The sequence below is a fragment of the Muntiacus reevesi genome, chromosome 8 (genome assembly GCF_963930625.1).
Source record: "Muntiacus reevesi chromosome 8, mMunRee1.1, whole genome shotgun sequence".
Classification (NCBI taxonomy): Eukaryota; Metazoa; Chordata; class Mammalia; order Artiodactyla; family Cervidae; genus Muntiacus; species Muntiacus reevesi.
In genome coordinates, this window is record NC_089256.1 from 7,827,084 (window position 1) to 7,853,885 (window position 26,802).

The following is a 26,802-nucleotide window of genomic DNA, read 5'->3' on the forward strand; positions in this document are numbered from 1 at the left end:
AGTTCTGTAGAACAGCTCGAGTCTCTGCCTGTGCTTTCATTTTAGAAAACAAATGCTCATGGACTCCTCAGGGGGAGGGGTTTAGCAGAGGGATTCAAACGCACAGAAAATGGCCTCCGGGTTTCAGAAACCTGAACGCAACAACCAGGGGCACCCAGGGGACCTTCTGGAAACACAGGGTACTTACCTTTCACGAGAGTCAGTGCTAGAGACAGATATAACCTGGTTTTTTTTGCCCCACCAGCGACATGATTTACATGGCCTCCAAAGTGTTTGTTTGCTGAACGCCACAATGACTAATCACCCGACTTTTGTTTTTCTCCCTGAACCAGAGAACCTCACAGGAGGGAAACAGGTCATTTTTAATGTAAGGGAGCTGCCAGGATTGGAGGTAAGATTCCTGTTTAAGCTTCATACATGAAAAAGAGAAGTTAAAGACCTCGAAAAGTATTTCCTAAAATAGGAACGCGCAGTCTTCTTATCAGACATGCCAATCATTCAATAGAAAAGAAAGTCTTAAAATAGATCATTCAAACATGGTACAAAGCTCTTGAGTGATTTCCTGAAACTTGTCAAAAAACAAAAATGAATATTCAGACTTAAATAAACAACCAAACAAGGTCAGAACTCACTTTGCAGTGTATATTCATTTACAGGGAAGAAAACAAAACATTCTCCCAGGTAATTTACAATGGTTCTGTGCAAAAAAAGTCAACTTGCAGGGTAGAGTGGCTAAAGAAAACTCCAGAATTGCTAGACCTTGACAGGAAAAAATCTTAAAGGTCAGGCTTTTTTTTTTTTTTTTTTCAAACCCGATTTAGCACAGCACCCGGGGTAGGCCAGTTCTCTAATGTCTGAGTAAAACCCCACTTGGGGCTTCATTTCACTGCCACGTCATCCCTTTTTCCGTCTATCCCTGTGCCTTCGACTTGCTCAAAGTGGTCCTCCCACCCCTTCCCGTTTTAAAGCAAAGATGGAACATGCATTAGTCTGAGGGAAAGGGTGAAATAGGCAACAGAAGAAATTTGCAGCAGGGACCCGGGATGCAGTAAGACTGGCCACAGCCTCCCCTACGAGTACCAAGGACCACCCGACCTTGGCATCCCTGCTCTGAGTTTGGGTCAAGGACTATAGGACCAGAATAGACGGGTCTACACAGGGACAGACCAGAATGCTGAGTAGATTCTGAGACCAAAAAAATCCTCCCTTTGGTCTAGAAGTGCATCGGCGTTCTATTAGAGCTAATCAGAAATCTCCATGCCTGCGTGAAAGTGCTTACGCGTTTGCGGAGACGGATTCTGAACGCCTCTGTCTTCTGCCTGGCGAGATAATAAATTCAGCTCTGTTTTTACTGAATCGCTGGTCTTATTATCTAGTGATAATCAACTCTGCAAATAATCACAAGTGTTCTAACACACAAACAGGAAAAATGACACAAACAGAACGGGACCTAGAAACAACATCCCATGCACAAAGCAGGAAGTGGCAGCTTGTATCTGTTCTCACCTGGCACAAAGCCGGCCTTCAGGGGGTGGCCGAAAGAACCCCAGGATGCTCCTCTAGCACTTGAACAGCCACTGGATTCCTCAGGACCACGGGGCGATGAGGACCATGCGCACAAGTGTGACCAGCAACATGGTCTGTGCGAGCCGGGTCTTCCTCTTTATACTCCTAGAGAAAACGCTACATTCCTCTCAAAACTAAATTATTGGAGACCTTAGTAATTTTCACTTAAATGAGAGAGGAAAAATGCTTTAAAAAATAGGAGACAGCCTTCTGCCTCTCTTAGATTAAAAGGAAATTTTCTTGACTCTCTTAATTGACAAGAATCCAAGAGCTTCGATGGAACAGGAAGTTTGCATTGTGGTGTCTCTCTGGTGACGTCTGTAAGAAGCCCAGCAGGCATGGCGGGCTGCTCTCGTCAACAGAACAGTTGGAGAGAGTCAGTGCTTCCTTAGGCTTGGCTTGCTGACTGCCCGTTCCTGCTCTCCTGATAATCCACCTTAGGACAGGACCTACCTGTTTCTGCAGCAAACTGGACAGGCAAGGGACACTAGCTTCTGTTCCCTGCCTGCCACAATTGGTATGACCCTGAGCAAATCCTACGTCTTCCCTGCACTTCCATTCTCTTATCTGGAACAGGAAGAGGCTGGGCTAGTTTATTTCTCAGGTTCTTTTCAGCCATACAGTTTCAAAACATGATTCCTTACCTCCCATTTTGTCACCTGCTGATTGATTCCCCAACCAGCAGAAACAAATCCTCATTTCCTCCAAGGCAGACCATCTCTCCCACCTTAAACCCATGCACTCTCCTCAAGTGTATGGGTAAAGGCCCGACCCAAGGTCTGGCCAGTCCAAGTACCCCTCGGAGGACAGGGGGAGGGAGCTTCGCAACTGGGATCTCTGGCCAACCTCAGACGTGGAGTTACCATCTGCTTGCTTTTCTACCAGGGAAGAAGTAGAATTACTGCTGGAAGGAGCCTTTTCCATCACTGAACCAAACTTCCTCAGGTTACAGGTGAGGAAATCAAGCCAGCACAGTTCTGTGCCTTTCCTTCCCAAGGCAGCAGAGTGGGTCACGGGAACCAGCCCAAGGCCTCCAGTCTGATCTTTTACACGACGGTCTCTGACCTCCCCCTCAAAACCCCACGGCAGGGTTCTGAGTTCTTACCCCTGGAGACTTCCTTAGGGCCTCAGGGCAATCCCCTGAGGAACTGTTTTAAACTTTCAAAGTGACAGAGCAACTCTGGGAACATAAAACCCCACACAGGGACAGGGACAGCTATAAAGTGAAAGTGAAAGTGAAGTCGCTCAGTCGTGTCTTGACTCTTTGCGCCCCCATGGATTGTAGCTCGCCAGGCTCCTCCATCCATGGGATTTTCCAGGCAAGAGTACTGGAGTGGGTTGCCATTTCCTTCTCCAGATGATCTTCCCAACCCAGGGATCAAACCTGGGTCTCCTGCATTATAGGCAGATGCTTTACCGTCTGAGCCACCAGGGAAGCCTAATGACAGCTACAGCAAGACACAAATCTTTGACCGCATCAGTGCAGCAATCCACTGGTGTCTTCTCTCTAAAAGACAAGCCTGCAGCAGCACGTGGATGATAGGTGAGAACAGGTGAGAAAGACAGGCAGGCCCTGAAGGCAGGGTCTTGATCTGATGATACCTAGCACCGAGCTCACATTTGTTGAATGAATTCAAGTTTGCACATTACCTCTGTCCATTCGCTTCTTGTCAAAAATTCTGAGACTACTGGAATACCAGGGGCAAGGGTCTCTAAGCCACAATCAGGAACGATGAGCTATTTCATGCTCTCAGTATGTGGCTGGGGAAACTACGTGGGGTGTGGAGACAGAAGGCTGGACTTTGGAGCTACATAAGAGCCCAGAGTGTGAAAAACTCATGTCTACAACATCAGACCGAACCTCTCAGACTCAATTTCTGCCACACCAGTTATTTGGAGATTCCAGTAAGATGGCTGAGATAATGCACGTAAGGGGCAGAATGGTCTTCATGAAATTCAGTTCAGTCTTCTCCCCTCAGGGCCTATGGGTTTAGACATAGAAGCCCTGATTCTAAGCAAGGTTCCAGGACACTGGCATCCTGTTCTAAAAGAAGTGAACCGTCAGCGGAATGCCAACAACAGCTATAAAATTACTCAATAGAGTTTTAATAAACATATCCCCATTGAGTCACCTGACTTTTAAATTACATACAAAGAATGTAAAGTGCAACTTAATAAACACGAGTCAAATATGTTTTATATTCTCCATAAATAGCTTAACACCAAACATGTATGTATGTCTCAATCCTTTCCTGTGAATAAATAAAGAGAGCTGGGAAGAGGAGGAGAAAAAAGGATAAATTATTCTCTCACCTATAAAATGAGGTTGGAAACAATGTGAACTAGTCTAAAAAGTATATGATTATAAGATGTGAAGAAAAAGGAAATATAATGACACAGATGTTTATCAACCAGGAGACAGAGTCAGATAGACAAACGCATCAAACTATTTTAATGGTGTGCTTGTGCACTGTTACGGCCATTAAATATATTATTGGTAACAACATTTAAAGTTGTACTGGTTTTGCAAACTCTGGGCATAGGAACAGGGTGTTACCACAGGAAAAGAAGTTGATATGAGGGCTGTGTCACCCAGCACTGCTATGGATACACCGCAGATGGCGACAGTGGGGTGTGATAAGACTACCGTTCCTTTACTATCTGGGATCTATGTGTCTTTATCTTATTACAAAATAATTCGCAAACATGAATAACACAAAACTTTTGAGCACAGGCACGTCTTTATGGATTTGAAATCAGCCTAACAAGTCTCAGATTTATCTCCTTTCTCTGCTTCCTAAAAACTGGCATTTGCTAATCTTCATCACTGCAGTACTTGTTTAAAATGAAGATTCTCAGGAATCTGCCTGAAATTTACTGAATTTGAGTCTCTGTGCCAAGGACCTGAGAACCTACATTTTAGTCAATCCATCAGGTGTAATCTTTTATAAAAAAAAATTTTTTTTTGAGTGTGGACCATTTTTGAAGTCTTTATTGTATTTATTACAATATTGCTTCTATTCAGTGTTCTGGTTTTTTGGCCATGAGGTGTGTCGGATCTTCTCTCCTACCACAGATTGAACCCACACCCTCTGCACTGAAAAGTGAAGTCTTAACCACTGAACCACCAGGGAACTCCTTCCCATGTAGATTCTTATCCATACTAAATTGCAGATCATTTGAACTCTCACAGGATAGACTAGCTATCGTGGAAGGTATGCGCTTGCCATGACAAAATGAACATGCTAAAATAAGTCATAAAAATAAGCCTTTAGGTATAGACAGATATTAGACAAAAATACATATACCTAAAAAATTGTAAGGGGAATGGAATTAGCATTTATTAATTGTTTACTATGGCATGATCCTGACCAAGTTATATATTACTCAATCTCCAAAATAATCCTATTTGAGTTATGGATGGAAAAAGTTAGGCTTAGAGAATAACTTTTCTGAAGTCACAAATCTGGAAAATGGCCCAGCTAGGTTATGAAACTAGATTTATCTGACCCCAGCCTTCTCATTCCATTGTACTAAGCTCATACGCCCATGAAAACACATACATACACGTGTGCACGTGTGCACACACACACACACACTCTCTCTCCTGTCACACAACAGTCATATGGCAAAAGGCAAAATACAAACCTGATTACTGTTAGAAACCTTTGCATCAACAGAAATGTAGTTTTTAAGAACTTTCTATCAACGGATATTCTTTGGTCGTCTGTTGACAACAGAATAAAGAAGATGACATCTATCAAAACCACATTTAACATCTTGAAATTTTAGTAGTCAGAAGTGTGTTTGGGGGCTTGCTAGGACAAAATTTTTGCGGTGAGTCTTCACATTTTTTTTTGGAAATGAAACCACTTGATATCCACTCTGCAAATCACAGCATGTTACAAAGGAAAACAACAAATAAGGGATCTAGCACTTGTCAATCCAATGGCCATCTTGGGCCTCATATCCCCTGTCTCCTTCATCTGGGCTTCCCTGGTGGCCAAGTGGTAAAGAATCTGCCTGCAATGCAGGAGACCCGGGTTCGCCCCCTGAGTGGGGAAGACCCCCTGGAGGAGGGCATGACAACCGACTCTAGTACTCTTGCCTGGGAACCGTGACGGAAGCGACCAAGCAGAAGCCCGACACTCCACACTCTCTCCTCTGGGAAACCCTCTACTGCTAGCCAAAGCCCTGTTCTCTCATTCTTCCTTGCTCTCTTGTCAGACTTTTTGCTAGGCCCTCCAGAGCTCCTTCTTTTCTCAGAAGGTTCCCTCCTCAAGCTTTGCCTCTCTACGGTTTTTCACTGGAAAATTTGTTCTCTCATCTCTTAACTTTTTTTATATCAGTGATTCTAAACTAGCCCTGGCCTCCCTCTGGGGTGCAAAACCACTGATCATCTGGGGGACATCATACTTCATACTTCAACACTTCAAACTCAGGCCCTCGAAAATGCAGTGCCTCACCCTTCTCCAAGTTGTCTTCATGGGTACCACTGCTCTGAAAATCTCAGTGTCAGCTTTAGCTGTTTTTTCTCTACTCAGATGTCAGATTGGGTCAGTTTTTCCCTTTGCGTCTGTTCCTTTCCCATTTCACTGCTATCATCCATTTCCAGCCTTCCCCAGGTTCCTCCCACCCTGCCTTTTCCTTGGTGGATTGTGGTGCCCTTCTAACTGGTCTCCCTATCTCTGGTTTCTGCCCTGCCTTTTCTTCTGATTTCAAAGTAGGTACTCGATAAATATTTGCTGTGACATTTATAGAACTTCTAGAAGTTTGCAAAGCACATTCACACTCAACATCTCATTTGTTCCATTTGGAGCTTAAGTTTATTACAAGTAGCATTCCAGGCTTACAATCTGATTTCTGTTACTTAAGGCAACCACTGGAGCTACTTCTAACTTTGAACCTTGTAAATTAAAGCATCTCTTAAATTGCTTTACTTTTGAAGATTCAGTGTCTTGTGTGGCCTACAAGCTAAAAGAGCAGAGCATTTCAAGTCAAAGAGAGCCCCCTTGCCAAAATACTTTTTTCTCTGCTGATAAAGGTGATGGTGACAGCAAAATCAAAATTTAAAAGAAACTCCTTTCTGAAGATTTTTAAAAACGGTTTTTCCTATTTATCCAGTTGGTATCCTATTTACAAGTCAATCTCCAACATCCTTGGAAGCTGATATCCTGGCATGGTAACAGAAAAATTCTAACAGTTGAGCAATAATTTCTCACTAAGAGAATGAACATGACCATTATCATGACTGTAAAAACAGAGTAATATGTTTGGTCTTAAATACCCAAATAAGTGCCTTAAATACCCAAATAAGAGCTCAATAAACATTTGTGGAATGAATAAATGAATTTAGAGCCGGCCTTACTATTGTTTATAAATTGAAAGCATCAGTTTCCACAGATGGATGGAAAAGTACGTTAAACTTGAAAAAACAAAAACAAAAACACTTGCATTGAGGGGCCAGAACTGTGATACATCAACTACCCCGGTCTCTTCTGGGTACACTCCAACTGCTGCAGAAGTAGGCGGAGGAGACGGGGGCTACTGGCAGGCACTGTCCTCTTGACTCGGCCTCTCTGGAGTTAAGGTTTCAAGCTCCTGGAGGGCAAGCACTCTACCTTGAACTTCGTGGTCCTAGCCCTGTGCTCTGTGCATACCAAATGTGCATCATAAACGTGGTCTGAGAGGCAAAGTCCTCCATGACCTGCCTGCATTTTCACCTTTCAATCCTTCACATCTATTCTTCCTTACTTCGCAGAGGTACTGTGAGGAGTAAGTTAAAACACAGCACCTAAAGCATTTAACACACTGCCTTGCACTCACACACAAAAGCGCTTGGTCAAGGGCAGTTGTTATCACCATCATCTGGGGCTCGGTCTATGTTTCAAAGGTGGAGCTTAGTGTGCTGGGCTGTCAATACATGTCGGTGCAAACAGTGTGCCTCCTGGGGGTGGACTCTTCACATGTGTACCCTCAGAGCCTAGCACGGTGCTCCCCCTGTAGCAGGCCCAGAAGCTGACTGCATGAATGAGCAATCGAGATGCAAGCTCCAGGCCTGCCCCAACCCAGCCCACTGGGTCTCCCTGAAGAGTCATTTAAACTCTCTGCGCCTTGGTGACATCTGTGGGTCCTTCCGGCCTGAAGAAGCCAGAAGATGAGACTCACAGAAGCTCTCAAAACAGTCACTGGCAGAACTGGAACTAGAAGGCTTTCATTCCCCCTTCATCACCAGGCACCTCACACATCAAGCCTACTTAGTAACCGCTTGCCTAAATGTCACTGTCACTTTGTAATCCCCAAACCTGGTGGATTGCTGGCCACAAAGCATAAGCTCCTTGGGAGCGGTTTAGTCCTCAGAAAAAAACATTGCCTATTTCAAGTAGAGTATAAAAGTTGCAAATTTGATTACCTCAGTTAGAACAGACCAGCTTTAACAGAGTTAGTGTCTTGAGCTTTGGAAGAAATCACTTGGAAATCCTTGGTTCGGAGTCCTCCATTTCCTCCACATCTAGATCTAAAAAGAAGTAAAACAAAAAGAATAACGTCTCATGACTAGGTGCCAGAACTGAACGTATCAGAAACAAAAGTGACTTCCATAAGCATGTAGACTGAACACCTACTGTCAGTCCAGCACTGGGTAAAGCAATTGACATAGGTGATCTCATAGAGTCCTCAAAACACAGGAGGCATCCCCCCATTGTACAGCTGCATCAAAAGAGGCTCTGAAAGGTCACAGAATCTGTTCAAGGTCACAAAATCTGTTCAAGGTCTATGTTAGACCCGGGACTTAAACACGGGTTCACTCCAGATTCCAAATCCTGGGTTATTAACCTGTAAGTCAGGGTTTAAAAACTTTTTTTGACAGTGACCCACCATTTTTAAAAATCATATTACATAAACTGAAAGTCCAAAGCCCGAAAACAACGCTTACTCTTATTATATGCAATGCACTCTGATATTTTCTAGTCTATTCTTTTTTATATTGCATTATATATTCTATATCTTAAAAAAAAAATCTGGTAGCAACCCACTAAACTGATTTCACGATCCTCTAATGGGTCTCTATTCTTGCTGGAAAAACACTACCCTCAGAGATAGTACCTCACTAGAAGTTTCTCAGAAACCGCGGACCTAATCCTCCTATGCTTTTTAACCATGAGAACCTGAGCGAGTAGTTGAGCTTCATAATTAGAAAAGTTTCTAACCTTTAAAATATGTCTAAGAACCAAAATACGTATCATCCATTATGGATCCTTAGAAGAGATATTTAATTTGGGCCAAAGTCCAGAATGGAATTAGTCACTTACCTATAGGAGAGGAGTTATAAAGTGGCACCGCGGACAGACTAAAACCTCAGGTGATTTTTAATATATCCTGCAAAGTGGCTAACAGCGGGCGGTCATGTTGTACCAACAGAGGAGACCTAACTACGGCCGAAGTAAGAGGCTGAGATTGCAAAGCCCTGGGGGCAGGGCCCTGCCTTCGCACTTCCCATTCAATTCCAGGGGCTTTGGTGCTCAACCAAGGAAATCCTCAGGTCCCGGGTGGGTCAGGATGGGGGTCCCAGTCGCGGTCCGAGGGAGGGGAGAGGCGACTGTCAGCGCCGTTCCCGAGCCTGCTGGACCGGAGCCCGTCACGTCCCCCGCCCTTGGGTACGCGTTGGTCCCCGGACCCCCGCCCTCCAGCATAGCCTTGCAGATGGGCCACGGCTGCGGCGCAACGTGCCCGACTCCGCGGTTGGACCCCGACTCCCAGGGCGCGGGCCCGGGAGTCCGGGCACCTGCGGGCGCCGGGTCCCCGCAACACCTCGGCTTTCCAGAGTCCGCGGAGCTCCCAGTCCCGCGCGAGCGTCCCCCGGCCGGGTTTTGAGGCTCCTTCCCGGGAGAGCAGGGGTCGGGCCGGCCTCGCCTCGCCCGCCCACCCCGCACACGGCCCCTGCGCTGGCACTTACAGGGCTCGGCCGCTGCCCCGCGAGCGCGTTCCCCGGGGGTCCATGGCGCTTCCGGACCCGCGATTCAGGCCGCGGCGTCTCGCAGCACCGCCCAGAAAATGGACGCCGGCGGCTCGGCTCGGCCGGCCCGGCCCGCCCCCGGCGCGGGGTTGGGGACGCCACCCGGCCGGCAAGAGGGCTCCTCGGCCTCAGCCGCGGGCCGGGCTCCGGGGCTCCAGCGAGCGAGCCCAGGACCAGGCCTCGGCAGGGCAGGGGCAGGCCCGGGACGTGGGGGATGGGGTGGGGACACACCTCGGCCCCGCAAGACCCCAAACCCAACCTGGGCGCGACGGGGAGAGGTGGGGGGCCCACAAGGGCCCCAGATGCCACCAAGGGAGCTGCGGCCTCAGCCTCTCTCCTCTCGGGAGATCCCAGAACCCGCCCCAGGGGCAACCAGTTAGGGGTCTACGGCCACAAAGCCCAGTCCGTACCAGAACCTGGCCTGGGTTTGCAGACGGGTCCCCAGGTTCGCGTCCAGATCCCAGACAGCATCCAACCCCTGCCCGTTTAAGGGAGGCAGATTTCAGAGAAAGTCAGCTGCAGTTTTCATTTATCAGGAATCGAGTGTCACCTGCGCTTTCCCATGGCTGACAGGAGATACCTAGATAGACTTTCCCACCGTGCTGCGAAAGCTAGTTCGCGCAAAAGACCCAGGCCTCCTCCTGAAATAAAGCGCACTGACTGCCTGCTATGCTAGACCTTTCCTCCAAAGATTCAGGGACTGCTCATTGAAAAAGTATTTACTGAGGCCTGCCACAAACTCGCCTTTTGGAGGAGCTAACAGCCTGGTTAGCTATATTGTACAGGTTTTGTTTGCTTGTTTTCTACAAAACCATCCACCTTGTCTGCGTTTTGGTGGTACGAGTCTTATTGTTTTAATTTTCTTTTGAAGAGATGCATTCCCAAGTTACAGTTTAAAAAGATAAGTCTGTTCTTTGCATGACTTAACATCCTGTTTTTAGTTTGGAATACAGCGCTCTGCAGCCTAGTTCCTGATCACGTTTTAAGATTGTGAGCTTTCTTAACGGAAAACGTACAGTTACCAAAGGACAAACATGGGGTGGGGGCGGCAGGGATAAATCGGGAGCTTGGGATGAATATACACACATTACTGTAAGACAGATAAGCAACAATGGACCTACTGTATAGCACAGAGACCCTACTCAATATTCTGTGAGAACTCTAAGAGAAGACAATTGGGAAAAGAATGAGTATATGTATAACTAAATTGCTTTGCTGTATCCCTGAAACTAATACAACATTGTAAATCAACTATACTACAATAAATTTTAAAAAAAATCACTCCCAATGCAAAAAGAAGAAAAGATTGTGATGATTCTGATGAATAAAGTAGAATCCAAAATTACATACAAAGTTGGTAAAACATTTTAACAATCAAGGAGAAATATACTGACTTAAAGTCAAGTTAAAGCATCATGTAATTTAAAAAATAAAGACAGGGTTTTGAAGGCCAATAGGCTGGGCAACGTGCACACCCATGTACACTAGCAATTCCTAACTTCCTCAAAGCCAAGCGTCCTTTATTCTTTCTCTGTGGGTCACGTTCAAAAAGAGCTATTCCACTAAATTGCATTTATTAACTAATGGTTCATCTTCCCACTTAAAAAAAAACAACAACCCTGGAATGTTTTTGTGTATGTCATTGCTCATCAGAACTTCAAAACCTGAGCGAACCCATTGTTAATCATGGACTCCAAACTAAAGAAATCTCTGGTCTGATTGCAACTTTATGTGTCTCCATTGATGCTTTTGGGAAAACTAGGCATGGGGATTAGGAACCTCAGGTTGGAAAGTGCCAGTATGAGGTACTGCTCTCCATGCTGCCCTCCTGGGATTGGAAGGTGGGAGGGTGGCACAGGGCAGTTTGGCCTTTGGATTCAGTTTGGCCTGCCTGGGTTTAAAGCCTACCTTTGTCACTTACAAGGCTACTCGCTGACTTTAGGCAAGTCACTTAACCTCCCTGAGCCTCAGCTTGCTCATCTGTAAAATGGCACTGATTTTAATATTACACTTAACTCATAGGGCTTTTTGATAGTTAAATGGGATCATATGTGTGAAGCATCTGCATTATGGTTATTGGTGCTGGAAGTCAAGTATTCACAGTTGTAAGTTTCTACCATCCAAGCAGTAAGAATCTTAGTTCCCATGTGGTAAGCAACTTCTATAACCTAGAAAATTTCTGTGGGTAAGCTGCCAGGGTCACATGCTGAGTGACATAAAGGGATTTAAATACAGGTCTGACTGTACCGTCCACTTTCTGTGCTGCTAACATGTTTCCCATGGTACCTTGATCAGATGCTGTCAACAGCTTGTTAAGGGTGAAATCAGCTCTGGCTTTCCTAAGAGGCTTAGCAAGTGAATGGCTCCTTACATCTACTTGTGAATTCACAAACAGTGGCATTTCTTTCTCATTAGGGCCAAATGTTTCTCCAGAAGCGAGTAGATTTCCCCCAAATTGTTATTAATAACTAAAATATCACAGCAACAGTTTTAAACACTGCAGCCTAAAACTTACATAATCATCCTGTCCTTCAAAATTTTCCACCCTTCCTCATAACCAGTTACATATTCTCTCTCTTAATCATTCTTCTGAGTATGGGGAACTATCTGGAAATTTCCAAGAACGTCCCAACTTGTTATAATATTTATTCTTTTCTATAAAGATTTATTCCTTTCAAAGCAACTAAGCATGATATATTTTTATATCCTTATAATACTTTTCATTTCAGTGCATTTGCAAATAAAAAAATATCCTATGACTTTTAATCTTAAAAGTCTTAAATTTCTACTCTTAGTAGTTCTTCAGTATCTCCCCAGCATGGCTCCTGATCCTTTTCTAGTGACCTTTTGTAGGAAGCTTTCCTTGTTTTCTACCTCATTTTGTTTAATCCCTGCATGATTTCTATTTTGCTATGACTGCCTGTTTGAGCTTTCTGATTTAAGGTTCTTGGCCAATTTACTGCCCCCCCTTCTTTCTCTTTTTTAAGGTTTCCATAGTCTCATCATATATAAAAAGTCTAAAGCATGTCTCATAAACCCACTTGCTTCCTTTGTTTTCCATCATGGGTTAGGAATCTGGAAGTCATTCCGCTTCCCATTCTTCCTCTACTCTGTTAATTTATTGTTTTATTTCTCTCTTCCCCTCATCCTGGGCACTCACCAGGTTCTGTCACTTGGCTTCCTCTTCTATAGCTACTTATCTCTTTCCCTTCAAAAATTTTCTGAAAGTCCCTGTCCAAATCTTCTATAATCCCCGCCACATTTCTGAGAGGCCTCTTGTGATGTCATGTTGAGAAGTCTACCAAAATCCTTGCAGAGGTAGGGTGTAGACAGGGGTGGCAGCTCCCCACCCCTGAGAGCCAGGCAGGAAGTAGTAGGAACTGGGGCCTAGAGGGTCATACATGTCCCACCTAAGTGGGGAATGGGGGTGTCACTCCCCAGTCCCAGACTCATTGTTGTCAGATGAGAATGCCAGATCTGCAGAATTTTCCAATGGAGCCCAAATCAGGATTTTTATATAAAATATATAAAATGTTGACCACATTAAAAAAAGAAAATGAATTTGTATCTTATCAAGCCTTTAGCTGTAACTCTAATTTATAGAAAATCTCTGAGACAGAGGAACATGTAAAACAGCATGAAGGAATGCAATCTCAAATTTCTGACTGTGGGAAACTATGAGTCAGACAAATTTTATCTTCAACAAAATTTTTATGATGATAGCAAGGATGACAGGAAGAGAGGGAAGGAAACCTATTGATTAAATAAAATTTAAGGAAGTATTAATTGTACTGTATGAACCTTATTTGGAATTGTGCTTTGAACACTTTTTTTTAATGACCTAACTGGACAGGTTTGAATACTGACTGTGATATTTGATATTAGTAAAGAATTATTGCTATTTGTTGATATGATAATGATACTGTGGTTATTTTTCTTTTTTACTAGTTGACATTTTTCATGTTTTTTTTAGTATTCCACATTTTAAAAACTTTTCATTTAGAACTGTTTCAAAGTTATGGAAGACTTGCTAGAGCAGTACAAAAAACCCTATGAATACCACACCTGTATCTACCTTTTTATCTGTTTTTTTTTCTTGAATCATTTGTAAGTTGCAAATATTATTCTCTTCTATACCTAAATACTTTAGCATTTATTTCCTTTAAAAAAGTGTTCTCTCTTAGTATCTTTATCTTTTAGAGACTCATACTAAAATATTTAGAGATAAAGCAATGTGATCTGGGATTTGCTTTAAAGTAATACAGATGAGGATTTCCATGAAACAAGATTGGCCAGTTATCGAGAATTGTTGAAACTGAGCCATGACTATACAGGGTTTCATTGAAGTAGTTTTTCCATGTTGTACACGTGTTTAAGATTTTCATAATAAAGTTTAAAAAGATTATGTTAATGAAAGACTTTAAAGTGATATGCAATGCTTATGGTATAGTAAGTAAATAGAAAGATACAAAATTGTCTATAAAAATATTATCTCAACTATTAAAATAATCACTGGGCATACATAAAGGACTGAAAGAATGCATGTCAAAATGGTAACATTCCAAATTATTTCAAGGTAAGTATATATTACTTTTATAATTAGAAGAAAAAGAGTAATATTGTTAAGCAGAAAACAAAGTTGGCAATGGATTCAATTAAAACTATTGTTAGAAGTCAAACAAAGCACATATGTGGGTTGGACTGACCAGTGGGCCTCCAGTTTGCAGCTTTTGACTTAGAAAATGAGTCCACAAACTCTATTTTACAGGCCAATTTCACCTGCCAACTGTTTCTGTATAACCTACAAGCTAAGGATTGTTTTGACATCTTTAAATGATTGAGAAAAAAACGAAAAACAATATTTCATGACATGAAAAGTTACATGAAAATCAAATTTCATTGCCCATAAGTGAAATTTTATTGGGACACAGCCATTCATTTTTGTATCTATGACAGTATATACATTATATATAATTCATATTATATATTAGTATATTTTTAATTTCATCAATAGTTTGTGAAAAATTGTTTTCTTTGTTGTTAGATAAATATGCAGATAACATCCTCAGTTTTGTGTCCACTCACAGAGCTAAAATATTTACTATCTGGCCCTTTACAGAAAAAAGTCTGCCAACCTCTAGTTTAGAAGCGGGTTTCCCATGTGACCTAAAAGCATCTTGATTTAGCAGAAAGAGCACTGGACTAGGAGTTAAGCGAGGCCACTTAACTCTCTGAGTGACCTAAAGAAGTCACAACTTCTCTGGGCCACAGTTCTCTCAATATGACAGAATAAAGTGAACATACCATTCCCAGAGCAACTGAAGTCTGGGGTTCATGTTCCCATAAAAGCTGAGCAAGAAGTACAGGATGATGGCAGCTCTACGTGCTGACGTGCCAGCCATGGGCAGTGCTTCTGGAGACCATGGGACTCAAACAATCAGAATCCACTGCGGATGGCTTAATGGGCACTCAGAGCAGGGCGTGGATAGGCAGGTGAAAAGCAAGGAAAGACAGGCTTTGTGAGCTTCAAAAGCTGAGCTGCATGCCTGCTGAGGGCAACATGATTTGGGCAAAAGAGTTTCTAAAATTTTCCATGCATCTATGGCCATGGAATTCTCCAGGCAAGAATCCTGGAGTGGATAGCCTTTCCCTTCTCCAGGGGATCTTCCTGACCCCAAGGTTCAAAGTTGAGTCTCCCACATTTCAGGTAGATTCTTTACCATCTGAGCCACCAGGGAAGCCACCTAAAACACATATTTTGGGTCTATTTCCAGGCTGAGCTTTGTGGAAAACGAAAAGCAATTGGTCACAGCACATGTAAAAATCTGCCCATTTAAAATTTAGTCCAGATCCAGCCAAGTGACAGCAGCAGGGCTAGGGGTGGTCCCAGTATGAAAATAGGAGCCTTGGGACAGAGACTTCCTAGACCCTGGGATAAATCATCCTAGGGAGGCCAATCTGTAGGCTCTTCGTCATAGCCACGGTGGGACAGTGGAGTCCCAAGGTCAACATCATGACTGAAGCCAGACAGAACATGGGAGCACCCAGCCTGTACACAGCCTGCATCTCAGGGGCTCTCCCAGCCTCTTTTTATTCCTTGCCACCCCTCCTCTCTTTCTCCCCCGTTCCCGGCAACCCCAGCTTCAGGGTGCGGCACAGCAGCCTGCCTCCTGACTGCCCACTTTGTTCCCTCTTCCTGATTTCCTGCACCCCCTCCCCACCTCCTTGCTGCCCTCTCAGTCCGCAGTCGTCCCATCTCCCCACGTTGCTGGCCAGATGACCATCCCACTCGCTTTCACATCGTTTCCCCAATATCTTGCATTTTCTAATCTTTCAGTGTAACCCCTCTGTTTCCCTACTACAGGTCCCCGACTTCCCTTCCACAGCTCAAGAAACAAGAGAAAAGGGGGGAAAAAAATTACAAGGGCACTGCCCTTCTGGGATTTAACCACATTCTCAGCTGGTGGCTTTTGTTTTCTGTCTCACTGGCTTGTAAGGCCCTCGGGGCAGGGACACCACGTCGCGCTCGGCACTGGGGAAGATGGGCAGGACTGTGAGGCCTTAATTAGAGCAAGGCCTCAGACAGGGTAGAAGATTTCAGCAGGCCAAAAAAAAAAAAAAAGGAATTTCAAAATATCTATTTGGCAGCAATGACCACAGGGTAAGGAAGAGGTTTATTTAATCATATAAAGAAAATCATGAGAGACTTCACAGCTTTTTATGAACACAGAAAAAAAATATTTATACCGGCTTTTAAAAAACAAAATTGAACCAGAAAACAAACTTCCTCCACAGGCCAAATATAGTGACTATAGACACAAACGCTAGTCTCAAACCCTGAACTGGAACAGCTGCAGAAGCAAGAAAACCATTAAAAGAAAAGATGCAAAATGAATCACAAGATCAAAAGAGCCATTTTCTGGTCAATGAGATGTTTGGGGCATGGCAGTATCATGCTGGGCTCACCTAACAAAGACAAGGGCTTTGGCAACTAGTCTTTGATTTACCTGCTTCCCACAGAAGCAGAACAGGGCCACAGGGAGACCCCCCACGACCTGTCAGGGAAGGTAGAAAAAGCAGAAGCATCTTGCCTGCATCACAAATTCAATTTTTTGCATTCAAAGGCTTCTTAACTTAACATCTGCTCATGAATGCGAAAGAGTGGCAGCCCTTATGGAGGTCACCTGGCAAGGCAGGCAGACCAGCTTGGAGCAGGGCAGTCAGACATACGGTGGCTTATTAGGAGCCAAGACATTTTGAGGTCACCGAGAATAAGACACAGAGTCCCGGGGAAGAACCATCCTTGCCATCGGTTGCAATCCCCCAAACTGAAGGCTGACCTTCAGGAAACAGTGTAAAAAGCCACTAAGAGAATAGCATGCCATTCATTTCTTTCTGAAACAGAGAGGACATACAATTGTACCTGTCCACACAATGCCCTAGCTTTGTACACGAACCTGGACATGAGCTTCATAAGGAGTTTTATGTCACATTTCCATTCTGCTTGGGTGGCAGTGGTCTCTGTCACACAGGAGATACTCAACAAGTATTTGAAGAAGTGAACTGACTTGGTGAAGCCCCCTCCCACCCATCCCCACCCCCACTGACAAACAATAGTCTACTCCAAAGGGCTAGAACATTCTTCAATGCAGTGAAATGTTTCATGACTGGTCAAATCCAAGCAAAGTGGACTGAGTCAGGCCACTTCTAACTTCTGATAAGCAAAGCCCAATAAATTGTGAATCAATTTTAGAAGGGGCTTTTGAAACATTCAGAAGACTTTGAAGGGCCTTATTATTTCTAACTTGTAGAGCAAACCTATCCCTTTGTTCTTGGACCTTCTTTAGCAGATGAACCTAAAAGGCACAAAAGATTTCTGGTTCTGAAGAATTTTCTTAGCGTTATTTGTTCAAATAGAGAAAGATCAGTCCAAGCAGTGAAGTCTTTAGAAAGCCACCAACAAACAGGCAAAGAGTTCTGCAGAAGCGTTTGAGGCGTTAGAGGACAAAGGCAATTTACTGGCAAGATGGGACAGACCCTTCCACTTCTTGCCTTTGAAAAAAAAGTTAAAGGAAGTGGCTCTCTCAATGTTTTGCCATGAGTCAAAGTTCTGGAGTTCTTAAGAAAAACAAAGCAAGAGGCTTCCCAGAAATTTCCTCGCTCTAGGATTCCTTTCTTTTGTGGATTTCTTGGGTTAAACTGAACCTGGGCCTGAATTTCAACAACACCTAGGACTGCAATGTTCAGAGCTTCACTGCATCTTTGGAGCAGTTCTGGGGTGAGGCTGGGTCAAACGCAATGCCTCTGATGGCAGCAAGTTCTGGGAATTTGGGGGTCTGGACCACTGTCTCACTGCAGGGGCAGCTTACCTAAGCCAGGCTCAACCCATGAAGTCTCAGACCTGACTCTGATACAATGGCAGTAACTCATTAGGAAGGAAAGTCTGCGGTCTGAGTATTAACACCTCTCTGCCTGGTAATGCTCTTCATCAGATCTTCACCTGTCTGGATCCATCTCACCATCTAGGTCTCCACCTTAAATACCACTCCTACAAGGCTTTGCCTGGCCAACCCTTCTCAAGTGGCTCTTCTCCTCCCAAAAAGACACCCTCGCTTTTATAAATTTTATCTTCTCTTTCTTACTTGCACTTGTCTTCTATAATTATTTGTTTACATATTTATTTTTGTGCCCCTGGCCCCCCACCCCTTCACCACACTAGGGGTGGGTCTATGAGAGGCAGGCCCTGATCTCTCTTGCTCATTACTCTATTTCTAGCCTCTGGAATATGACTGGTACGTAGTAGGTACTCAATATGTGTGTTGAATGTTTAATTACCAAAAAAGCTGTGAAGGATAGCATTTCCCATGTAAGGGAGCTGCTAGAATGAACTATATGGTACCAGGAACTCAAAGGCTTCGTCTATCAAAGAGAAAAGTGCTAGATCACTTTCTAGATTCATCTCCCCACATCAACCAGCCCTAAGATGTGGTTGGGTACCCAGGCCCTCTGGAGGGGAATCCATGGAAATCATTGACCTAGATCAACATCACTCTAGTAGCAAGAGATGCAATCTTGGTATTCTCACTGAGTTAAGGCTTGGGAAAAAAATCCTATTCTCTAAAATAATATTATCATTATTATTTAATAATAATAATATATTATTTGATAATAATAATTATCAAATCTTATTATTATTATAAGATTTGAGAATTGTAGACTCCAAATCATTCAGGTAGAAAACCAAAGATTCATCCATTTTGTTTTGGTGGGAGCCAGGCAGTTGTTTGTACGTTCTTTCTGTCGCACCTGCCTTGGCCTGCCCAGTGTAAACACCTTAGCCAAAAAGTGTAAATGGGTGAAGCACTGCCTTTTCAACAATGAGCAGGAATAAGTGCAATTCTCTACAGTTGGCAGGAAGTGTTTTTGGCTAATTTAGAAAATCCAATGATAATTGTAAATGGGTAAATTTAGAAAAGCTTTGTGTCTGGTAAACATTTCTGTGAAATATGAAGGCAAAGCATTAAGGCAAAACACACAAAGTAATAAATAATAATTATTCTCCCATTCACTGGTCTATTTATTACAATGACAATGATACAATATACTTCCCATCAGTCTTATTTGGCTTTCAAGCTCCTTAACTTGTGTTTCAAATTCTTTTAGGAGAGACCAAGAGCAAAACAATGAAAAATGCCAGAAAAAAAATCATGAGGTATGAAAATCTACAAGATGACGCAACTGTGCTTGAGATAAAAACAAAAGGATCGACATTTTACAGAGAAGCAATACACTGTTGAATCTCTCTGGCATTCAATTGGAGGGTAAAACAATTCCATTGAATCCATCTAATCTTGTGATTAAGATTCAAATGGTTTCAAAATGATTAATTTGTACCAGCCTATCAAAATAGAAGACATTGAGTTGTAATCTTTCTGAACAGCAATAGTGTTTTAATTACAAATGCCAGGCTCATTATTTTCTCAAGAGTGAATGACAATTAGCCTGGTCCTACTGCAACTGTTAATGCTACTGATGCTAAAATAAATAGGCAATATGGAATCAGGGCTCTGACATTTCCCTTCAGTTTACGATTTTCTGATTGATGCTATATGCAAAATGTACTTAGTCATTTTAAGTCACGGGCAAGCAGGAAAATGGCTCCCAAACAGCAAAAAAAAAAAAAAAAAAGAAAAAGAAAAAGAGGGGAAGAAAAGGTGTTACAGGAAGGATATTTCATGGCAAGCCCACAGAACGAAATCACTGTGAGCTGAATCACGTTCTAATACAATTGAACCCTAGAAAAGCTCCAAGCAAGATATTTAAGTTGGCCTCAAAACAACAACAACACAACAACAACAAATCTTTAGTCTATTAGAGGTTTGAATTTACAGACAGTGCTTTGGGATATTAGACAAACTGCTAGGATAAAGCTACTATTTACACAGATGGTTGTGCATCTCAATGTTCTACACGCTGGAGCAAACCTCAGGGAGGTTTTGGGTTTAGCAGCATCTTCCTCCTAACACACCTACAAAGACATTTCTCACAGAGACTCGGTAAGCACTTATTGTGGGGGTGGGCTCGGGTTTGGATCGTCTCTACCGATAGCTCAGAGGTTACCGATGGAGGGATCAGGCAGAACAAGAGCATAAGCATTTTCTGATTCTGAGAATTTCTGAGTTACCTTTTGTTTCAGTGGCGCTGGTGAACTCGTGATAATGAAACTACACCTTTGCACACAAGCCTTGACCAGCATTCTGTAGCACATTACAAAGAAAAAACCTTAATTTTGAAAGTACTGAGCACAAAGGAAGAAAGAAAAAGCTCTTACTGTGCAAGGTTCCTCTCTATGTACAGAATTATGGCTTAATTTTTAAGGCTTGAAGACCGCATTTAAAAACGTCTAAAACCAGTTCAGACTCTCCAAGAGAGAAAAAGAACTGCAAAATTTTCATGAAACATTTGGTTTTTCTTAAGACAATCTTTTGCATATCTGTTACTGCATTTTTAAATAAGATGTGGTTACTAAGGAAACAAGTTCTGGCCCAGTGTTAATTTGAAACCAAAATATATTTGAGAAGTTAAACTCAAAGGAAAGAACCCATGAAATAATTTTGAAAAGTGCCAGAATTTGGTACTTACAGAACCACAGCTGTATGGTCTGCAATGAACCATTCTAGGGACTCTTTTATTCAGTGAAGCTCTCTTTCTTCTAACAGAGTCATCTATATTTAATAATTCCCCCTTTAAAAATTTTAATTCCTTGTCTCCCCAAATAACAGATATATAAATAATGAACTTATTCTTGTGTATCATTTAAAATTGACTTTAGAAGCATCTAGGTTTTATTTTCATCATTCATGTAACACGTTTAAAGACCGCTTTTAAAGTTTAAATATTTTAAATGTTTCTTATTAAGCTTGTTTGCGCTGTTCAAAATTATCTCCAGAAACCCATTTATTTTTAGTTTCAAGCTAACATGGAGCTGAATCCACAGACTTTTCAAAAAATTCTTTTGTTGTCTGATGGCGCCACACCTATCATATATATGATTTTTTAAAAGGAATCATCTCACTTTTATAGCAGAATCATCTTAGAAGTTTATAAAAGTTATACATTTATATAGAATCTGAACAGGAAAGGCCATCCAAGTGAATACCCCCACCCCACAATTACAACTGTCTTATTTAATTTTTGTTTTAAAAGTCATATTTTAATCTAATGTTCTTGCTACATGGCTCAAAAAAAATCTATAAAACATGCAAATTTCAACCTACCTGTATTGTATCACTTAATGCAGTGCTAGCATGACAAGACACTCAGCCATTTTTATGTAAAGCGATGGAGACCAACTGATTTCACCGTCTTCTTGCTCTCAAGTTTTAGATGCAATTGTCACACACACACAAAACCATACGCAGAACAGCTTGAATGTACTGTGATCACGAGAACTGAATTTATCAACAGGAAAACAGGTTTGAAAAAACAAGTTTCTCATCCAAGGTTTCTCTGAGGCTGCAACCAAGAAGGTAGTGTGTTGAATTTTTTTCCCTTCCTCCTCTGAGAGTTCAAAGCCCGGAGCTGACCACTGCAAAGGCCACTGTCATATTTGCTGAAAATCAAACCACTGATACCAGCACTGAAAATACGAATTCAAGAACCAAGTTGCTTGCACATCATGGAGTGCATCAGAGTTAAAAATAGATTCCACCTTGCCTCCTACCTGCATAATAAACATGTAAGTTTCAAGTGTTTAATTTGATATTCACATTAATTAACAATACAACATACATTATTTAAAAGACAGCAAATGCAAGAAGAAAGGGGAGACACCATCTGGTAGCAGAGTTTAGTTGTTGTTTTTTGTTTTTAGGGTCTTTTTTTTTTTTTGGCTTTGTTAAAAAAAAAAAAAAAGGTAAAAATCTATTTTGAATGTGATGAAAAGCAAACATCCAGAAGCAAATGAATCGGAACTGAAAGGTGATGCTGAAATAGCTAAGGCTGTAATGAGGCAAAAACAAGTCTTCGCTACCAGATGATATGGCATCCCGAGCATTTACATACTCACATCTGAAATACTAGGCAACGTGTAATGAATTCTCTACACAGCATGCACACAGCACAGGCACGGCTAATCCTGCCTGCCATCTTAGGCTCACAGAAGCCAGATACGCACTGCATGCAGCACACGAGCTCTGGGGAAGGAGGAGGCAGGGGACAGCTCACCTTAAATGCGGTGTCTGATTAATGTTGTACGTGACATTGCCTATCAGCCTCAGAGTCTTGGTTCAACTGAGTAGGAGGGAACAAAGAAAAATGTCATCAACTGGTGATGCAAGATGAGCCCAATCACTAAACACTGTTTAGCAAACTCCAAATTCTGCAACCAGGCAGTAGAAGGCATTTCATACAGTTCAGCAGAGCTGCTGCACAATGACTGGGTCCTTCTGCTTCTGAGAATCAAACGGTCCTTTTTGCTAAGGAAGAAAATAAGCTGGAACGAACACTGTCATATCTTCTTCTTGAAGAAAGCTTTCAATACAGTATGTATCTGGCTCGGGATGCATTTTATAGACTGTTGATTTCATAGAATTGCTAGCAAACAACAACAACAAAAACAAACCTTTTAAAGCTATTACAAAGTAAAGAGTCGTATTATAAAGGGTGTAGCATTTCTAGACTATTTTTCAGAATCCTAGCTGGTGCCGGCAGGCTTGTAGAAGAATGCATGATCAGCTGTCTGTATCCGTGCTATAACCTCTAACCACAAGTCGTGTAAATGTATTCTGCTAAATGTATCTGCAGTACAGAACAGCAGATACCTCTTCATTGGAATGGTGTGAAAATGTGAATGAATTTGCTTAAACTTAGAAGCAGAATAAAAGCAGTTACAGAAAGATAAATTAATGCTGAGTTCCTTTGGATGTCTAGCTGACCATCACGAACAATAAAATCTGTTCTTAGGACACTGACCTAAATAACGTTAAGTCTTGCAACAGCATACTGTACTTGCTCAGAACCTGGGAAATGCAAAATGATTTTTCTCCTTTTTCCCCCCTCCAAAAGCTAAATTGTTAAGTAAAAAGTCATTCACAGGAATGCCAAGAGGCTTTGTGTGTATGTATCATGCAAACTATATGGGAAGAAATGGTGTTGAGCTGACACGGGATGTTTCTTTGTTTTACTTTGAGGCTTATCTTAGCTAGCTCCCACGATGACATTGACATCATGGAGGTCAGAGCTGACACTGGGGTGCTATCCGTTTTATGAGTGAGATGTTTTCCGAAAATTAAATCTCATCTACTCAAACACCGAATTTCATGTCTTCTTCAATATCCCCTCCCTAACCCCGCTGCTCAAGATTGATGGGCTTTACTTTGGCTGTATGTAATAAATTGGAATCACCTTCCGTAGAGGCTCCGATACATAATCGTAGGAATTAAATTTTTAAAGAAAAAACCTTCAAGAATCCTTAGGCATCCCCTTTCAGTCTTTCATATCAACACACACACACACAATTGAAGCTCAAATTGCAGTGAAATGTTTAACATGTGGAACAAAAAATGTGGAAAGAGCTGCTTATTCAGGATTTTGAAGAAATGCCTAATAAGCAAAGACTGTTTTGCTACAAAACCAGTGTCACCATGTTCCCAAAGAGAGGAAAACAGCATAGCCTGCTAGAAAAATTTCCTCCAGATCCTGCCGGCAGGTAAAAAATCAGAAAAGCATTTCATTTATCATGCTGTAAAAAACATGAAGTCTTTTATTTTTAAGGAAATAGACCAGATTCTTTTCTACTCTTTCTTCAGCTACAAAGAAACCATACCCACCCCCACCCTTAGATCCTGGATGTAAGCCAACATTTTCATAAAATGCTATGAGACTGATTTTGAGTATATAATACTATGTTTTTCTTTCTCATATTTCTCCAGAAGTCTTTAATTGCCTATTGCATCACTAAATATGCTAACGCTCATTAATTTCAACATGTACAAAAATGAATCCATCTTTTCTGGGGTTGCCTCTATTTTCTGTAAGGACTGACTGCAAATAATCAGATCAGCAAAACATTCCAGTTCCCCGTAATTTTTTTAAAGGAGAAAATGTATTTGAACATCTTAACCTAGGTACTAGGTTTCACAACCGGATCCTTTGTTTCTAACACTCATTCTGTCTCCTTCCACAGCACCCAAGCGATTTTTAGCTCAATGTATGGAAAGTGCCCAACCTACCTCTAACCTGTACTCTTTAAAGTCTCTGAGTTGGGGTGGCCAGATGGTCGGTCATACCTGAACCACACTGCGTCCTCTTCTCTTTGGAGCACATTTCTCTCCCACAACTATTCCAGAAATAAACGTGGCTTTAACGGAAACAGTAGCTTCTGGTCTAATACCAATGATGGAGCCATCTTCCCCACCCCCACCGCATTGCTCTATGAGCTCTGGTTAGCACTGACAGCGACAGAAAATTAGAATGGAGTGTCCTTAGGCTAATTCCTTCTTTACTATGGCAGTTGAGAATTAGAAAGACTATAGCGCTCAGTTACAAGCTACCAGTTTAATGTATGGTCATCTATAAAGCAGAGTCCTGGGAGTGGGGTTGGAGGAGGTTGAAGCGAAAACCTAGGCATCTGATGCTCTTGGTGTCTGTCCAGATATTCCTCAGCAATAACTCAGACATTCACATTAAAATACTCACAAATTATCATGGAAGTTAAATACACACGATATGGAATCTACTCTGGACACACAAAATGAAGTCGCTGCCTCCTCTGTCTGAGATAATAAATGACAGTGACAAGGACAATAATCCATATCAGGTCCCACAAGGTGAGTGCACACCGTTATATCCACTTTGTAGGGGCAGGGTGGTGAAGATGGGCAGGTCCCTGACTACTGCTCGGAAGCCAGGTGCCTGGTCTATTTCCAAACCTCCCTGTGGGGTTCTCTGTCTAGTCTTCTGTCAAAACGAGTCTAAAAGCCATGTATTGGTTTATTTTGTGAAGTTCCAAACTTTCAACGAACAAATGTGGCTCGTTTACCAAACTTGCTTGTATTAAACAAATCTGAACTGTAGTTGAGAGCACCTAGATGGATGAGCTTGTTTAGACAGACATTCTCGACTTGTAAATCCTGTTTTGCACTTTAAAAAAAAAAAAACAAGCTCATGCCCAAATTACTTAAGCTTTGTCATGATTACAAGTGGCAAGGGTATGCGCTCACTTATGATTTTTAAAAATTGCCTACTTGTCAACCTCCTCGGGGCATAGGCACAAATGTTCATTTATCAGGCAAATGCCTTTTCCATGATGAAAATTTTAACCTGTTTTTGCCACTTTGATGAGTCAAGCACAAGGAACCCAAAGTAATCCGGCAGGAGCAGGCTGGAGAAGGACAGAGCTAACAGTAAGGGGTGCCTCTTTTATTTTGATTAATGCTCTTACTTGCTTACAGTCTCCTTCTTCAGTCTGAGTTCATTTTATTTTCAGTCCTGTGGGTTCAAGTCAAATTGCATGACTTATGCAAAGTACATAATTCAAGTATGAACAAAGTTTGACTCTCTGTTTAAAAAAAAACAAAACATAAACTCAGGGCACTGAGTCCCAGAGGAATCCTTGGTTTATAAACATTTGGATTGGTTTGCACATTTCTTTGCTCCATTCACTGCATTGAAAACTACAGCTGGTTTCCGTTTATACCTACTATAGATATTCAACATTTGTGGGTAAATTTGTTACCAGGTTCAGCTATTCTAATCTCAATTTTTAAAAATAAAATGTTTACCAGATGTAACATTTCTGCTTAAGTTCTTAGAATTTAAACATTTTTATGAGGTTGCTTTTTACTTTTGTTTGTAGGATGTTCACAGAAGCAACATGGTGACAATTTACCGATGACTAAACATGCCTTTGGATGATATTTTAGCCTAAATTCTTAGGAAAGTCCAGTGCTACTTTAAACATCTACATTTTGCCTAAAGATGTAGGCGGGAACTTCTGCTTTCTACTTTGATCAGAGCTAAGTCTACAGTAGCTACCATTTATTGAAAACCTACAACGTACTCAATATTTTAGCTATCTCTGGTAGCTCAGCTGGTAAATAACCCACCTACAATGCAGGAGACCCTGGTTCTATTCCTGGGTCGGGAAGATCCCCTGGAGAAGGGATAGGCTACTCACTCCAGTATTCTTGCCTGGAGAATCCCCATGGACAGAGGAGTCTGGCGGGCTACAGTCCATGGGGTGGCAAAGAGTCAAACATGACTGAGCAACTAAGCACAGCACATATTATTTAATTCTCAACCAATAATCCTGCCAGATGAGTATTAGTTATCATCACCTTTAGGTGAGGAACTAATTGAGATTACCAGTCACACACAGCAGAGTTAGGATTCAAACCAAGTCCAGTTGATTCCAAAGTCTGGGTCTTTCCACCAATCTAAAGAGGATAAAACCTGCTTCATCCACACTCTGCCCTGATGTAAGAATCTTGTTAATGCACAGACTTGTGGTAGAGAAGACTTCTGCTCCCTGGAACCAGGATCATCCCTGTTTAGATGAAACAGTTTCAACTCTCCAGGCTCTGGGAACCATGGGTACCAACTGCAGACAGTTTGGACCAGCAAGTGGAAAAGAATAAGAGAAGAGGAATTAACTAGACCATGTTGGAAAGTTAAGGGTAGAAACCAGGATAACAATTTTGGTCAGAGATTTGTCATCATTT

At 42.1% G+C, this 26,802-nt stretch overlaps 1 protein-coding gene and 1 non-coding gene across 11 annotated transcripts in view; both read right to left on the bottom strand.

The window, feature by feature from the left end:
• ZBTB38 (zinc finger and BTB domain containing 38) overlaps window positions 1–26,802 on the bottom strand; it is a 132,043-nt gene that overhangs the window by 35,862 nt on the left and 69,379 nt on the right. For 4 of the 10 annotated variants that reach the window (XM_065942231.1, XM_065942229.1, XM_065942233.1 and 1 more), the window contains one exon: window positions 7,979–8,083. The gene's annotated coding sequence lies outside the window, so the exon portion shown is untranslated. Of the gene's footprint in view, window positions 1–7,978; window positions 8,084–8,876; window positions 9,223–9,520; window positions 9,683–9,990; window positions 10,203–22,306; window positions 22,373–26,802 lie in introns of those variants that run through there. The other 6 variants (XM_065942232.1, XM_065942238.1, XM_065942239.1 and 3 more) reach the window with 4 other exon arrangements.
• TRNAY-AUA (transfer RNA tyrosine (anticodon AUA)) lies at window positions 2,930–3,001 on the bottom strand. Its single transcript has one exon. It is a non-coding gene; the product is annotated as a tRNA-Tyr (tRNA).